The sequence below is a fragment of the Ochotona princeps genome, chromosome 2, assembly GCF_030435755.1.
Source record: "Ochotona princeps isolate mOchPri1 chromosome 2, mOchPri1.hap1, whole genome shotgun sequence".
NCBI classification, from domain to species: domain Eukaryota; kingdom Metazoa; phylum Chordata; class Mammalia; order Lagomorpha; family Ochotonidae; genus Ochotona; species Ochotona princeps.
In genome coordinates, this window is record NC_080833.1 from 68,306,125 (window position 1) to 68,321,330 (window position 15,206).

Sequence of the window (15,206 nt, forward strand, 5' to 3'; positions counted from 1 at the left end):
TTGGTGAGGGAGATGAGCAAAAACATTGTCACTGTGGAGAAGACCTCTCAGGTGAAGCTTCTCTAGGCAATTGTGCTGCTACAGCTCTGATTAATTGTATGAAAATGCTTTTGGTTTGCTCACTTCGGCAACACATACACTAAAACTGAAACAACACAGAGAAGATTACCATGACCCCTGCACAAGAATGACAAAAATGAGTTTGTTATAAACAGATATTACCATTCTTTGGCCTTCCAGAAAGTCAACAGCAAAATGTCTTGGGCATCCCAAAAACTCAATATCACAGCAATAGTCATGACCTTTGCTCTTGGCCAGTCCACTTGGCTCCTACTGGACAACTTCTACCTCTTGGTAGCCATGGCCTTGATAATATTTTGTATTCAAGATCACACTGTGAAAGCTATGTTTCATTTCCTGTCTGAATTCTTCAACTAAATTTTAGAGTGTTGATCCTACTCCTTGAAAACCTCCACTGAGGGCTCAGTTTTTGCCTGCAACCAGTCTTGTCACAAGAGTTCTGACAGCCATTAAGCAGCAAGATTGCTCTATTTTCATTGTTTTGTTTAAAAGTCAGTAAGCTGGACTGATTGTCTAAGAGACAACCATTGTTTCTGCTGCTAATTCATGGTCCTCTTCAGTCAGGCAACAAAATGATAAATGTTTTCCTGGCAGACTGATATAAAGAGCGTGTTGCTGTTGGCTTCATATCTAATATCATCCCGTTTTGAAATGAGTTTTCCACTTGTAAGTTGCTGATTCTCCAGAGTATTGCTCTCATGAATGTTTTGGGAGGCACCAATGGCTTCATCATTCTTCTAACCAAGATTTCCCAGAAATTTCATTTGCTTGAATTTTAGCAGTTTCTCAGGGAATTTATTTCAAATTGATGGCTTATCCTTCTTAGTGCCTCAAACTAGATCCTGTTAAAACACCGTATAAAAAGCTAACATGAGTGTGTTCTTGCATGAATTTTTTAATCCATGCCCTTTTTGCATGAGTTCTATTATGTATTGTCTCTGAACTTCTTGTGGAGCCTCAGAATTCAGCTTTTCAACAATTCTGTGAGATGGCATTCTCCCATTCAAGGATACCAAAATGGAGGCCAGTGTTACTGAAGTTAAGAAATGTCCCCACGTTCCTCAAGGTAGTGAATGATGGAAAAAGAATTCAAACTTAGATCTCTATGCTTCAGATTCTGAAATTGACTGGACCAAGATTGAAGTCTCCATCTATGCCTTGCTAGCTCTGTGACTCTGGCAAGTTAATCTTCCCCATTATCGGCTCTGCAGCAGGCATAGCAATATTTCTAAATGCTGTTCCTAGAATTAGATACCATGTGGCAGATTCTGACTTTCAACCAGAGTGAGCTAATATTATTTTTACTATGGTATCTGCCACAACATTTTCCCCAGAAAACTCTAGTTAACTGCTGCTGAAACATCAGCATCTCTGAGACATTTTGCTGCACAGACTAAATGCTTTTAGCGGTTTCTAACAGGAAGAATGACAATTTGAGGCTCTAACATGAACCAGCGATCACAACCTCTTGTTTTATATCATGAGGCTATGATCTGAATATTTGTGTTTTCCCAAAATTTTGTGCTGAAATTCACTCCTAATGTGATTCTATTAGAAGGTGGGACTCCGGAGGAGTGTCACAAGGGTGAAAATTTCCTGGTTGGGATTAGTGCCCTTATAAAGGATGCCCAAAGGAATCTCTTGGCCCCTTGGGGCCTGCAATGACTTCTGGAAGCTACAACCTATGCAACACAATGACATCAAACCTTCATCTTGGACTTTCTTACCTCCTGAGCTGTGAGGAATCAATTCTGTTGGTTATGAATTTTGCTAAGGCTAAGGCTTTTGATGCAGAAGTCCAGACATACAAGGATGCTGACCACATAACAGAGAGGTCCAATGACCCTGGTCTGCTGTAGGAATTGCCTCAGGTTAAAATATATAAAAAGAAGTATCATTTCCTTTACCTTCCTATTGAACCTTTAGGACGCTACTTCTCATTTTTCCATTTAGGAGCATCAAAGTTAATTGTGAGAGGGAGGTGTGTGTGTGTGTGTGTGCATGCTTGTGTGTGTATAAGTGTATGTGTGTAATTTTGGAAGCATTAAAACTTTAATAGAAGTTTTCCATTTCTGTACGTTTCTTGAGTCTGTCAACAAAGCTACTTTGTGATCACACTACACTCTCCTTATTATAGTTTCACTCTCTGACATTTCAGTGGCTTATAATCAGCCATGATCTCAAAATACTCAGTGCTTAACTCCAAAAATAAGTAATTCATCAGTTTTTAATTGTGTGGCAACTTTTAGTAGCATGATGAAATTTCACACCATTGTATTCCAATCAGCCCAGGACATGAAGCATAGCTTGTCCAATGTATCTATGTTCTATATGCTGTCTGATCATTGTTTATTTAGCCATCTCAGAGGACAGATCTGTTCTGGCAATATGGTGGTGCTTGTGTTCAAGTAGCCTTAATTTTATTCAGTAATGTCCATGATAAACAAGAATAGTGAAGTTGGCAGTTCAGATCTGTGAAAGAGAACCCGTAAAGTGCTTTCTTTAAGTAAGACTGTAAAACTTTTCAGCTTAATAAGCAAAGAATAACACCACAGTTGAGATTGCAAAGATTGACAGCAGAATAAATCTCCCCATAAAATTGTGAAGAAGAAAAGAAATTCATGCTAGTTTTATTGTCACATCCCAAATGTCAAAAGTTATAGCTATTATGCATGTTGAGATAACAGATTCCATATTATCTGGTTTCAGACATCCACCAGAGATCCTGGAACACATCCCCCCAATGATAAGGAGGATCTGTGTGGCTACAAACTTTAGGACATCTAAAAAGTAAAATTTAAAAATTCCAAATCTATCAAGACTTGTGTATTTTATTTGAAAAGCAACATGAGAGAGAAAGAAAGATCCGTCTTCTAATTCATTCCCCAAATGGCCACAGTGGCCAGAGCTAAGTCTATGCAAAGCCAGGAACCAGGAGTTTCTCCCACATTCCCCACATGGGTTCAAGGGCCAAGCACCTGGGACATCCATCCTCTGATGTTTTCTTCAGGTCAAAGTGGACTTAGACCTGTCATCTCACCAACTAAGCTCACACCTCCAAGAGCAAATAGATGATTTGCCCAAGGTACACAAAGAACTCTAAGGTAGTTCTTCCAATGGCATCATAGATAGATGGGTACCCAGGGCAAAACTCTGTTGAACATTTAATCGTTCTATAAGATTCCTTTTCCTGGCTTTAGTGGAAGAGCATGCTTCCAAAAAGGCCAAACATAAAATTTGGAAAACAACAACAAAAATGGTAGCAACAAAATACAGCATCGGGCATAGACAAAGAGTGAGTACTAGTATCCAGATATGGATGTTTTATTCAGTTCCTCTAAATTTGTGATCAACATTAATAGATGTGATAAAAAAAAGTTTCTTCAAACATGCTTTGGCTCAGACATTTTACACTTCAATGATAGATGAAATATAATGGGATCTTGCAAGACAGTCCAGCAGGGAATGCAGAAAAACAAGCAGTGGCAACTGGTAGAGGAAGGTCTTTGGAGAAGTTCAGAGTTCAGGGTAGGCTCTCTGAAAGTGTTAGCAAATCACTAAGGGTTGAAAGGTTTCTTCTAGGAAAGGTCAGTTTTCCTTCCATTTTATTTGCAGGTTTCTTATTGGATTAATTTAACCACTGTGTTTAAGTCTGTGCATCCCAAGAGTTTTTCATCTCTTCTTTTACCTTTTTTATTCCTACAAAGTTTAGAAAATAAAACATTTAAACCTTAGCAGATCAGGTGTTTATAACATTCCCACAAACATTCTTATATTTAGCCTTATTTTATCCTTAGGAATTTAAGAGATACTAACACCCTGGTAACACTAATGTGGAGTAAAAATTCACTCCAACTTGTTAGTAGCGTTAGCATCAAAGCAGTATTCCAGGTTGCCTGGAAGCCTAGTCTGTTGGTCTCTCCATTTGGCTTCAACTCTTACACAGTTTTGTATCAATTATTGCAAATATTTGGTTGCATAAGAAACTGTTATTGTACCACTTATAGATCATAAGTGCAGTCTAAAAATAATAATGAAGAATCCTTAATTATTCCTTGCAAAGGGTATCTAAACTAATGTCATTTAAATTGTAGAAGATGGGTCTGATGCAGTAGCATAGTGGCTCAAGTTCTCATCTTGCATACGCCAGGACCCCATGTGGGCGGCGGTTCGTGTCCAGATCCCTCCACTTCCCATTCAGCTCCCTGCTTGTGGCCTGGGACAGCAGTAGAGGAAGGCCAAAGCCTGAGGACCTGGACCCAAGTGGGAGACCTGGATGAAGCTTCTGGCTCCTGGCTTCGGTTAGGCTCAGCTCTGGCCAATGCATCCAGTTTGGGAGTAAAGCAGCAGCATATCTTTCTGTCTCTCCTTCTCTGTAAAATTGCCTTTCCAATAAAAATAAATAAGTCTTTAAAAAAAGAAATAAAAGAAAGCTTAAACAGAAAGTTGTAGAGCATGCAGTGAGACTTTCTTTCAGGTCAATGACATCATCTTGAACTGTGTGCTCAAAAGTTTGAAAATATCTGCCTTGCACACCCTGTAAGCAACAGCCAAACTAATCTGTCTCAACTAATTTAAGACTAACTACATATGGCTAACTAATAATAAATTGATTATACCTCCCAGTTTGCCATAAATAGTCCAAATTCACCCCAATTGTCAGGCATAATTGATAATATCTACTCCTTTTAGTAAAAAACTGAGTTTGTTAATAAATTATATAATATTTGAGAGTCATTATTTTCTGAAAAAAGTGGTGAAAACAATAAAACTGTTTCTCCCTAACTTTGAACACTACCAGAGATGTATTACGTAACTGCAGTAGAATACAGGAGATAATATGCCCAGAAACACAGCTGTTTAAATGTTTTTAAAATAATGGTGACCCAATTACTTCCATGTCATTTGCCAATAGTCATCCAGTTCTGCTTAACCAATTGCTTCAATCCTGTTGCTTTGTTAAATTAGTCCTGATTTATCACAACAGGACATGAGCAGGTGGTCCCCACCATGACCATTTGGTCTTGCTATTAAAACACCAACTGGTAGGGTTGAGGGGTTTGCCAGCCATACTATAACTAGAGGCATGAAAATGGAAGAGAATAACCCTTCCAAAACTGGCCTTTTGTCCTCATAATACCTCCCATATACAATTTACAGGTTCATCCCAGATGTGCTAAGTAAATATTGTGATCAAAGGTGGTCTAATTTGGTTTAGGTTTTTGGGAATGGAAGGATGTCTCTCTTTAGGTTTTCATGTTTTCACAAAGTTGAAACAATCATAGGTAAACCATACAGCTTGTTGCTCTTAAGTATAGGTTATAAAATATCTCAACAGTTGAAAGGAAAAACTGTCTTCAATGTCTTCTTTTCACTTAATATTTTTCTTTAAATTTGGATTTCTAAGTTGTCTATGTTTGGAAAATCGTTGCATTTTCCACAGGGTCCAAAGTAAGCCTTATAACTAATTTTCAATGGAATGAAAGTATAAGAATTCTTTATATCTTTACACAAAGCTCAGATTTCTAAAGTACATGTTCTAGTAAGATAAACTACATTCCACATGATAATGAAAGTATCCCTTGGCCCGTTCTCATAGTTCAAGTGTATTTTAAGATCTGTGTGTGTATGTATCCCTGTCAGAAGAGCAATAAAGTAAGTCCAAGTAGAGAAACCCCATAATTCCACATAAATTTCACTATGATAATGTTGATGTGCTGCTTTTGAAATAATCAGTGGCATTTATAAAAAAACCAGCGTGCAGTGATTAGAATATCATTTCATGAATGGTGCTAAGGCTTTTAGTGAATCAACTTCTTTCACTTCTCAAGAGTTTCCCTAACCAGGCATAGATTCAAGAAATTTCTCAGTGATTGCCTTACTTATATGAGTGTGATTGAAAAAGAACATACACCATGTCTCCAAAAGCTGAAATGCTATTGGAGGGCACAGATAATTGAGCCAATTTAAGAAATTACTTTTATTTTAATCTATAAATGAGTGATTGGCATTATTATTGCTTCTTTCTGTCCCTCAGTTGTCCTAGGGTATCCGTAAATATTATGTCTTTGTTTAAATTCATCTAATTCGTTGATTGTAAACATATGGGTAGAACTTTATGCTGAAAATAATCTAATATCTGTGTTGTTTAGGCCATATTTATTTATTTTAGATATATTTATTGTATTATGAAACAGTTAATAGGTACTGAACTTGATTCTGAGAATATGATTTTAAAAATGAATCCAGGAACTGGTACTGTGACATAGCACATTAAGCAACCGCCTGAAATGTTCATATAGATGCCGGTGCAAGCCCTGTTTGCACTACCTTTGATACAGTTACCTGCTAATGAACCTTGGAAAGCAGAGAAGGATGGCCCAAGTTCTTGGGCCCCTGCCCCCACATAGGAGGCCCTGAGGCAGCTCCTAGCTCCTGCTTTCCGTATATTCCATACCAGCCATACCAGTCATTTCGAGAGTAAACAAGTGGATCAAATATTTCTCTCTGTCTCTCCCTCTCTACATGTATAACTCCCTCCTTCTCTCTTTAACTCTGCTTTCAAATAGAAAAAAGAAATATTGTTTTAAATAGACCCCAAATTATTCCTCCCTTATAAGGATCTCAGTGTCTGTGAGGGATAGGATGTTAAAAAAAATAGGTAAATATCAGATAAAATACTTAGATATCCCAACTCATATCAGGAGTGATTAAGGCCCAGTGGGTGCTAGAAAAGAAGGTAATTTACAGCAATCACTGAATGATTCTATCAGAAAAGTTTTTCCAAAGATAGAAAGGTACACCATCTTCTTGAACTAGTTAAATCTTCAAGAATTAATAGAGCTTGGCAGGGCTGGTATTTTTCAATGAGTGAAGCCGCTGCATGTCTATATGAGCACTGGTTCAAGACCCCACTGCTCCACTTCTCACCCAGCTCCCAGCTAATGCCCCTGGGAAAGCAGCAGAAGATAGCCCAAGTACTTGGGCCCCTGAATGTAAACGGCAGACCTGGAAGCAGTTCCTGGCCCCTTGCTTTGGCCTGAACCAACCTCCAGTTATTGCGGCAGTTGGGGAAAGAAACAGCATATGGAAGATTGCTGTGTGTGTCTCTGTGTGTCTCTGTGTGTGTGAGATCTCTCCCTCCCACTTCTCTCTTTAAAACTCTTGCAAAGAAGTAAATAAGTCTTTTTAAAAAGTTTTCCCAGGAAACATAGCTTGTGGAGACTATTCCAGATAGAGATAAAGACATGTCAAAGATATATTTATGTAGAGCTTAAGTATGTAGAAATCATGGAGCAAGTGTCCTCGCATTAAATAGCATTTTCCTACAAGAATAAATGTCTTATTTGGTTTCTAATAATATAATATGGCCTTTGATCCTTTTGGGTAATTCTATTTAAATCAACAGCTATCAAACCTGATTTGTACTTCGTTTCTTATTCAGACATGTAGGCAAAAGTTCTCTCATAATTCCTCCTCCAGTTTCATTTTTAATTTTTTTAAAGATTAATTTTAAACTGCCACATAGTGGGACCGGTGTGATGGCTTTGTAGCTAAATCCTTACAATGCAGGTGCCAGGATCTCCCACATGTGTGGCTCTTAGCCTTAGAAATGGAGTTTGATATTCTTATTGAGAAGAAAGCTAGAAAATACTTTTATTGTTTCCGTATGAAAACTTCTATGTATCATAAATCTTAAACATCTTGAAATCTCCAATATTTACAGCATTGCAGAGAGTTATCTGTGTGAAGATATTCATTGAATCTTCTGTTTTTAGGATATTATGACTGTGACAAATTTCTGTATGAACCCTACAGAGAATCTAGTTTATGTCCATTCTCAGGATACCCTCCAATACCTGGTTGTTTCCATGGCGCTCTCTATGCCATCCAATAATAAAGTTGGCTGAGACAGACGAGATCCTGCAGATGACCTCACCTGTTAGTTCATGTGCTTTTTTCCAACAAAACAATAAATGTTCCTCCGCAAAGCTGAATGGCCAGCCTGACTTAAGGCAAAGGTGTAGGAAATGCTACCTAAATTACAGAGCGAATAAGTGGACAAGCACGGCACAAGAAAGCTCGTACCCTGCCAAAAGGGAGCGTGTCCTCTTATATCACTTTTCAAATCGAGTCTCCAGAAAAGGAAGTGCTGCTCGTGTCACAGCATCTGCTAAAGCACATTGATTTCCAGCACAAACAATAGGACCGCTCCGTGCGGCACGTGGATTACCAAAAGACACCAAATTGCTAAAAAGGTGCAACACCACAACAGACATTTATAAAGGTTTGACAACTCCAATGAAGTGGCTTCTGCCAGCTGGGCCCTTCCCTATGCCTCTCTGACTCTTCTCACTCCTGTTCAAAATAAATAAATAAAAGGGGGAGGCAGCTAAAACGATGAAACCTTAATATAACCTTTTCAGCAAGAGATAAAAACATATTGATTGGCGACTGCTGAAGGACATCATTAAACTCTCTGTTTCATTTCATTTCTTCTCCCCTTATTTTATTTATTTATTTATTATTTGGTTGCCCGCAGGCATCTCTGTACCGACTGACCCTGCTAGATCAACTATTAAAGAATGTCTTTCTCCAAGGAGACCTGATGTAAACATGATAATCTGTTTGGCGGCTCCTGTGATGGCCCATGAATAAAACATACGACACCCAGGTTGAAGTGGGAACAGGTCACTATTTGTTGCCAAATAGAATGAATGTTTGGAAGCTCCTGGAAAGCTTTACATGGTTAATCCCAGAGGCCTGGAAGCTCCTTCTTTCCTCAGACTAACCCACCAGGGCTGTAGCTAACCACTGGCCTTATGATCACTTATTCAACATGACCTAATACTAGGGATTGCATTTGAGCAATGCTCCTTCTAATTATGGCAGCAAATACATCTCTGCTGTTAGAAGGTCTTTGAAAACAAAAGAAAATGTTGAGCAGGTGAGATCCGGGAAGAAAAGTCTGAAAGCCGAAATGAGGAACAGGAAGGTAGTCACATCCACTCTCCGCTAGAGTGCACACACACAGAAACCAAAATGCAAAATGACCTGCTCAGCTCTCTTTAGTATTACAAAGAAGTGATTGGTTAGTTTTATTTTGCCTTTGATTACCTGTTGAGGCCAAGATGAATTTATCACAAACAAAAGAGAGGGTTGTGCTATAATCACTACACAGCCAAATCAAGGAGGCAAAACCTGTCCCCGGTTGGGAGGATGTGGTTGGGTGGATAAAATCAGAGGAATTACTTCATGTGACCTTTCCCACACAACAAGAGAACAATTGTTGTTATAATTCAGGTTTGTTTTTAAAGCAGAGTCATTAAAAAACTGCTTAGAACACATTTTTTTCCTGGAAATCTCTCCCTTTGTGCATTGGCTTTGGCCATTAATCCTCTAATTATATTCCTGCATATATTTAATTTTTGATCTCCAGTAGAAGGCACCATAAAGTGAACATTTTCTATAAAGGCGGTTTTATATTGCTACATAACAGCTGCTATTGACTAAACAACTTTCCTGGGACTGTCTTTTGTCTGTCAACAACTCCTTATCACCTCTGACATACTTGGTGCTTTTCACCTGGTTACCATTATTCTTTATTTCAAAGAAAAAATTAAATGCTGTTCTGGATACTAACAGCATTTGAAATTTTAAAATAGGTGTTTTTGCATTCCTACTATACTTTAAGCACAGTTTTGAGGACGTTTGCAAGTCTGTGTGGTTTTTATAAAATTCAGCATTCTGTAAAGAGCACTGTCAAAATACAGAGACGTAATTAATGTAAAATAATAAGTTAATGTCCAGGGTACATCTACTTTTAAAATACTATAAATAATAAAATTTGCATCTACTGCATATTTATAAGATCTATTCTATATTATTTATGCATCTCTGTTGTAAGATTTAGGTGACTTAATTTAAATATAATGTCTAACATCCAGTACATCATTATTGAAAAAAGTTGGATCTTAAAACTGTATGAGATCATATCAACTCACTTTTCTGAAAAAAGAAATCATTAAAAAATCAAACCTAAAAATTTCAATTAAATTCAATGAGAAAACTACAGTAATATCTCCTTCATCAGCTTCACAATGGAATGAAGCCCTCCACATAAGCTAGCTTTCCTGATAATCATAGCTTGCCCCTTTTTATGTTATGAAAATCAACTGAGAGAAAATATAGAAAAATGCTTTATCAATTTTAAAACCCATCATTAGTGTTTACTATTGTTTTCAGTATGCTAAAAATTCATATTAAATTTGAGACTTCTGCTTTTGTCCTAGCCAAGATCAGAGTTTTGGGAACATTTGGGGAGTGAACCGGTAGATAGAAAACCTCTTTATATAGATATATAGATGGAGCTATATCTATATATAGATATATGTGTTATATATATATACAGTTTATATATATATATATATTTCTGCCTTTCAAAAATTTATTTCATTTTTATTAGCAGGGCAGATCCACAGAGAGAAGGAGATACAGAGAGAAAGATCTTCCAATCACTGGTTCACTTCCCAAGTTCCTGCAACACCTGGAGCTGAGCTGATCTGAAGTCAGGAGCCAGGAGCTTCTGCTGAGTCTCCCATGTAGGTGCAGGGTCCCAAGGCTTTGGGATGTCCTTTACTGGTTTCCCAGGCCACAAGCAGGGAGCTGGATGGGAAGTGAGTAGCTGGGACACGAACTGGCACCCACATGGGATCCTGCCATTTGCAAGGCAAGGATTTAGTCACCAGGCTACCATGCCAGGCCCTGTTTCTGCCTTTCAAATAAATATTTTTAAAAATAAAAGATGACATATAAGTTAAACTAAGAAGGCTTCCTTCTGAATAAAAATCTAGAGTAGAAAGAGAATTAAGGGAGTCAGATAAAGAAGAATGCATGAAAAGGAAAATATGAGTTGTTCAGAAACATTTCCTTTCCACACTCTCTCAGCAAGGTAAGATGACTAATTTGAAAGATTTCTCAGCAAATCAGCTGCTCCCTTGTAAGGAATTTACAAATTCCTTTGCTGATTGGTTGTAGTCCAACTAAATTCCATCTGCTTTTGCTTCCGGGGCTTGTAGGAACTCCTCTGAATTCTCAGTGCATTTGCTATTTAATTGTAGAGTATGACCCTTCTGTAAGCAGGCCACCTACGCTGACTTACCTTGAGGATAAATTTCAATTTGTGGACTGTATTCTGCTCTCCTTCTGACATGGAACTCCCACTGCTGGCAGTAAGAACCACAATGCCCTGCCCTCTGTGTCCCCGTCACACTCTTTGGCATGGTGCCTGGCAGCCGGAGGACGATGTGAGTCTCTCTTAAGGCAACCCAGTTCTAAGCGATGGCACGCTGGGAGTAATGTCAATGGGGGCAGAAAAGTAAGCAAAAAGAGGACGTGGCAGATGTGCCAGCAACCTAGATCCCTCCAGCCGCTTGGTGAGAGTAGAACAAGTGATGGAAACAATTAGAAAGATCACTACCCCCCTCAGCTACCACCACCGAAATGAGAATGCTTTAAAAAGTCACCCACACTATCTCCACAGACTGATTTTTAATAAGAAATTTCTGCTAACATGAGAAAGGCATAAGCTAGGGCATAAATAGAGGGCTCGACTTGGAATGAGCCCCAACTTCTTCTCACAACTTCTGTTGCATTTTATAGGTGAAAAGAGCCTGGGAAACAGGTTTTTAATCTCTGTCTCTCCCCATCCCAGACAGCTCATACATCCTTGACAGCTCAGGTAGAAAGCCCACAGTGGCTTTTTACCACTCTCCAATTGTTGCCTTAGACACTGGGGACTTTTTTTTTTTTTTTTAAGATTTATTCTATTTGAAAGGCAGGTTTTACAGAGAGAAAAGGAAACACACACACACACACACACACACACACACACACACACGTCTTCCATCCACTAATTCAGTTCCTAAATGGCTGCAACAGCCTGAACTGAGCTGATCTAAATCTAGAAGCCAGCAGCTTCTCTCTGGGCCTGCCACTTAGGTACAGGGGGCCCAAGGCCTTGAGCCATCCTCTGTTACTTCCCCAGGTCATAAGCAAAGAGCTGCATCAGTAGTAGAGCAGCCAGAACTCAAACTGACTCCTAAATGGGGTACTGCCATGGCTTTGGGACCCTGCGCCAGCACCGGGGACCCGGAGGAGGTTCCTGGTCCCGGCTTCGGATTGGCGCGTACCGGCCCGTTGCGGCTCACTTGTGGAGTGAAACATCGGATGGAGGATCTTCCCCTCTGTCTCTTCTCCTCTCTGTATTTACGGCTTTCCAGTGATAATAAAATCTTTAAAAAAAAAAATGCTACTGCACCAGGCCCAGCGAGGCATCTTTCAATACTTGTTTTAAAATCAGTGTTTCCAGAGTCAGATATTTGATGCGGTAGTTAATATGGAATGATTACATACCATATCAGAGTGCCTGGATATGAGTCCCAACTCTGCTTGTAACTCCTTCTCCCTGCTAATGCACGCATTGGGAGCAACAAGTGCTTGGGTTCCTGACACCAATAAGGGAGACACAGATTGAGTTTGAAATTCCTGGATTGGGTCTGGACCATCCTCAGCTGATGTGAGCACTGGCAAATGATGCAGCTGATGGGAGATCTCTCTGTTGTTTCCATGTTTCTGCCACCATCACTACCTTTCAAATGAAAATGTCTATATTTGTACAAAATAATCAGATCGGTGCTTCTCAAACTTAATATGTGAAAGAATTACCCAGAGGTCTTATTAAAATATAGATTTTGAGTCTATAGGTCTGGAGTAGGACTTGAAATTCTGAATTTCTAACAAGCTCTCAGGTGATGCTGGGCTGTTTTGCAGCAAGGCCTAGGTGAATGTTACTAGTTTCGTTTGTAAATGGGTCTGTTCATGCATGTACATGCTGTAACTCAAAATGAGAAAATGTTAATCAGGGTGCATTAAAAAAAGAAATCACACCATAGCAAGAGTTAAAAAGACATAGTGCTTAGATTTATTATTTAAGATTCTTGTCTCAAATGATGTCCCAGAACACAGCCTTTCATACTCCTCCCTCCTTCACATGAATTTGTTATGTGACGTCAGCATGTCTTATCTTTGAATTGGTTTCTCAAGTATTGCTTTAGAGTCTTCCATAGCCTTTGAAAACCCTACAGATTTTTAAGATGCCTGTTTGTGCAAATGGGAGACTAAATGTCTTCTGGTGTAGAAAACAGGTTTTGATTAGACTTAAACAGCTGTCATCTCTGAAATTTCCCTTTCTAAATCATTTTGTGCTTTCAACAAGCTCTTCTTACATGTTGCTTTCTTGAATGAATACTGCTGTTGGTACCCTTCTAACTACTTGTGCTAACTGTGTCTTGTGGTATGGAACTGATATGTATGTAAGAACATCTCTATCAGCTAAGAAAGCACTTGGCCTAGAGAAATCGTACTCTTGGATCTTCTCTGCAGTAATAACTGTTTTTTTCCTTGTATTGAGAAAAAATTCAAGTACAATAGGAAGGACAATGATACTGCAAGTTACACTACTAAAAGTGGCTTGGAGAGCTGTCAAAAGTTATCTTTATTGAACCTGGAAGAAATGTAATCTCAAGTATGTTTTCAGAAGCAAATTGTGCTGTGGGAAACGCCAATTAAAAATGTTAACATAGAACCAAGATTACACAATGGAAAGTGGACTAATGTATTAAGGGTACACATATTTTTAGATTGTGCTATTCTACATTTGTAAAATAAAATGTGAACTGCTCTACTGCAGGCTTGACTAAACCTCCCCCTGAGAATTTATAGATTGTAACTGAAATGGCAGTTTTCTTGTTAGTCATGATCAAAGTGAGTGAAAATGTCTAAAAACATGTGAAAGTTGATTACACATTTTATTGCTGGCACCACACTGCCTGGCCACCCATATGACAGGCAGTTGGGACTGTGTTCTGACTCCAACCCGCCTCAGGGGAGAAGAACTCTGGGAGAGACCTTTACAAAGCATTTGCTGCCTCATTTAATCAAGTGACTTTTATAATTTTCCAGATTCTTAAGCCTTATTGATTCCACATAATAAGAGAGAAAAATATCTTATTTTGGCATTTAAGCGAAGAATATCCATCATTTAAAAATCCATTGCAAGTCATACATACCTACCTTTCCCATGAAATTTTCCTGTGTTATTTTTCAATAAGACAAAAGACATACTGAAGCGTGGTATTGCCTGCATAAAATCAGTTAAGAAGGAGAGACAGAGAGGCCTCTTCTCGGGCTCACTCCTTGGATGCCCACAGTGCTGGGAGTGGGCCTGGACTGAAGCTGAAATCCAGGGAAACATCACAAATTCCCATGTGGATGGCAATAACCCAGTCATTTGAGCCATCAGCACTGCTTCCTGGGGTCTCTGTTAGTAAGAACCCATAGTCAGGAGCCGGAGCTTGAACTTGATCCAAGATTCAGTTGAACCTCAGCATGGAATATGGACTTATTTTTATTTGAAATACAGAAAAACAGAGAGAGACAGACTGCCATCTCCCAGGTCCTAATTTACCTCTTCAGTGCCCTCTACAGCTGATACTTGGCCAGGCTGAAGCCAGTACACAGGAACTCAACACAGGTCTCCCATGAGGATGGCAGGGACCCAATCACTTAAGCTATCACCTGTTGCCTCCCAAGTTGCTCATTAACAGGAACCTAAATCGGGATTGGAGCCAGTATTCAGATGCAGTCAGTATGGTCTTGGATGTTGATGTCTCAAGCAGCATCTTAACCACTTTTCTAAACACCTGGGGTGCCTGGACATCTGCTCTGCTCCCTAAGTAGTACTGATTAATCTTGAAGTTGAATGATATTTGTCTGGTCATCTATACCTTTCATATTCTACCCACTTTTCAAGGCCCAGTGAAATTTCTTTTTTCCCAAGAAGCCTAAATTCTCATATCCAGTATTATTCCCTGATTCTTCTACGCTATGATAATAGAGCTGATGTGTAGTTAACAAAATACTCTATACACCATCTTTGTTGCATAATTATGTATGCTACTATCAGATGAGTATGAAAGTATGTCTTATATTTTTTTATTTTTATTTTCCCAAGAGCCTAAATGACTGCTTTCTAGTAATGTAGGTGTGTTGTTTAGAATGCTTGA

The 15,206-nt window shown here is 38.9% G+C and overlaps 1 protein-coding gene and 1 non-coding gene across 2 annotated transcripts in view; both read left to right on the forward strand.

Annotated features, from left to right (window-relative positions):
- The window catches only part of ADGRL2 (adhesion G protein-coupled receptor L2), a 653,944-nt gene that overhangs the window by 350,668 nt on the left and 288,070 nt on the right, over window positions 1-15,206 (forward strand). The gene's annotated exons all lie outside the window — the stretch shown is intronic.
- Window positions 114-222, forward strand: LOC118758687 (U6 spliceosomal RNA). Its single transcript, XR_004995785.2, has one exon. It is a non-coding gene; the product is annotated as a U6 spliceosomal RNA (small nuclear RNA).